This window comes from Penaeus japonicus, unplaced genomic scaffold, assembly GCF_977035675.1.
Source record: "Penaeus japonicus unplaced genomic scaffold, GWHDUDI00000001_assembly GWHDUDI00000026, whole genome shotgun sequence".
Taxonomy (NCBI): Eukaryota; Metazoa; Arthropoda; class Malacostraca; order Decapoda; family Penaeidae; genus Penaeus; species Penaeus japonicus.
The window spans coordinates 9,238,744-9,241,243 of record NW_028234428.1 but is presented as its reverse complement, the minus strand read 5'-3'; positions in this window follow the sequence as shown (position 1 = coordinate 9,241,243).

The following is a 2,500-nucleotide window of genomic DNA, read 5'->3' as shown; positions in this document are numbered from 1 at the left end:
ATAGTCAGCTGTTACTATGATGCCCTTGATATGGTCATTGATATTTCTCTCATAATCTTTATCATAATTATTAATATCAGTTTTCGTTATCGTGATTGTTATCAGCTGAGTAAGATAGATCATCCTCATTCATTATTATTCCTGCTCAATCGTAATATTTTTTATATCTAGTGGTGAATTTTGACAATTATTATGATTAATTTCTCTATGGCATCAGTGATATATATGCAAGTGTGTGTGTGAGTGTGTGTGTGTGTGTGTGTGTGTGTGTGTGTGTGTGTGTGTGTGTGTGTGTGTGTGTGTGTGTCTAGGTGGACAAATGCCTTTGTTGTAAAGGAATACTCAACTGTTTTCTCTATTACAGAATAATTTACCACCTATTCATATTCTCAGAGATCGAATGAACTGGACGCAACGCAGCTAAAAATAAGGATATATATATACTTCGATTGCTCAAAATTAGCTCATATTCACTCTCTCCCCCACCCCCCCATATCCCCCCTCACCCCCTCACCCTCCTCCTCCTTCCCTCACCCCCAAACGCGCTCTTCTTGGCGTCACAGAGAGGAGGCATGACGTCATGAAGAGAAGTCATGACGTGAGTGGAAACTTCATGACGTCATGGCAGATTCGCATCCCCGAAAGAATTAATTTTGAAACCAAGAGAGATTCGTTGTCGACGTTGCCTTTCCTCTTCACTCTCTTTTGACAACACGGGCGCAACGAGGGCAAAGATAGACGAGGAGAGAGATAAAGAGAGACAGGAAGGGGGGGGGGAGTGAGAGAGAGAGAGAGAGAGAGAGAGAGAGAGAGAGAGAGAGAGAGAGAGAGAGAGAGAGAGAGAGAGAGAGAGAGAGAGAGAGAGAGAGAGAGAGAGAGAATGAGTGTGTGTGTGTGAGAGAGAGAGAGAGAGAGAGAGAGAGAGAGAGAGAGAGAGAGAGAGAGAGAGAGAGAGAGAGAGAGAGAGAGAGAGAAAGTGAGAGAGAGGGAGTGAGAGAGAGAGAGAGACAGAGAGAGAGAAAGTGAGAGAGAGAGAAAATGAGTGTGTGTGTGTGTGAGAGAGAGAAAGAGAGAGAGAGAGAGAGAGAGAGAGAGAGAGAGAGAGAGAGAGAGAGAGAGAGAGAGAGAGAAAGTGAGAGAGAGGGAGTGAGAGAGAGAGAGAGACAGAGAGAGAGAAAGTGAGAGAGAGAGAGAGAGTGAGAGAGAGAGAGAGAGAGAGAGATAGCGACAACTGCAGCAATAACAACAGTTATATTGATGATAACATTGATAACTATAATATTGATAATAACATCAATATTGGAAGGATTAATAAATATAATATAATATCTACATGAGGTAAAATAATCACTATAGTGATAACAATCATAAAGATAACATACATGATAATAACAATGGTAATGATAATATTCGTTATAATAATAGCAATTATGTGTTGATAATCATAACATTATCAATAATGAAAACAGTCCTGCAAACGACAAAAACAAGCCTACCAGCAATAATAGTGATAAAATGAAAGAATACTAATAATGACCATGGCAAGAGTATTAGTATAACAGTATGGGTAATAAATAACATTATATATGATTATTACATTGATGTTGACGATGAGGACGGTAATGATTATGATAACATTGTTAATGATAACAGTGATAACAACATTAAAAATAACAATATTGATGATGATGATAGTGGTGATGATGACAAAAGTAGGGATGGTGATGAAACAATGTTCACCAAGCGTCGATAGCTTCTACTTATCAAAACAGATAATAGTGATAATGATAATGATGTTGATAATGGTTATTATCATTACTGTTATTATTTTTGTTATTATCACTATTAGTGTTTCTATTATTATTATTATTAACACTATTATCATTCAGATTATCACTACTGTTATTGTTATTATCATGAATATCATTACCCTCATCATTATTGTCATCATTATCATAATTATCGCCATCTTTACCATGATTTTTATTATCTTAAGGCAAACGTCGTAGCCATTAAGGAAATAATCCATATTTCCATTGATTTACTCTAATGACCCTACTTACGCCATTTATCGAGAAATTGTGAAGACAATCTGGGAAAATGAGACGAAAAAGTTCTGTTACAGGAAAGGATTATTAGCATCCGAGAGAGAGAGAGAAAATTAAATCAAATATGGCGCGATAATTAGACATATAACGAGTTGGTTCTTATATCCACTGGATCCAATACCCAATAAGTAAACGTATATAAACAAATGCAGAATATAAGTGAAAAACGAATCTAGTAAGAAATATGAAATGCATTTATTGTTTACAAGTGAGCTATCTTTAAGATACTTATGGAAATAATAGTGTATGTGCCATTGAGAATCGGTAAATAACAATACCCAGAATATTATGATCAAATTAAGAAAGTAAGACACCACAGTTTTAAAACACAACAATGTTCAATATTCATTTCAGATTTCAAAACTAAACGAGTATATTGTATTTGCGATTTC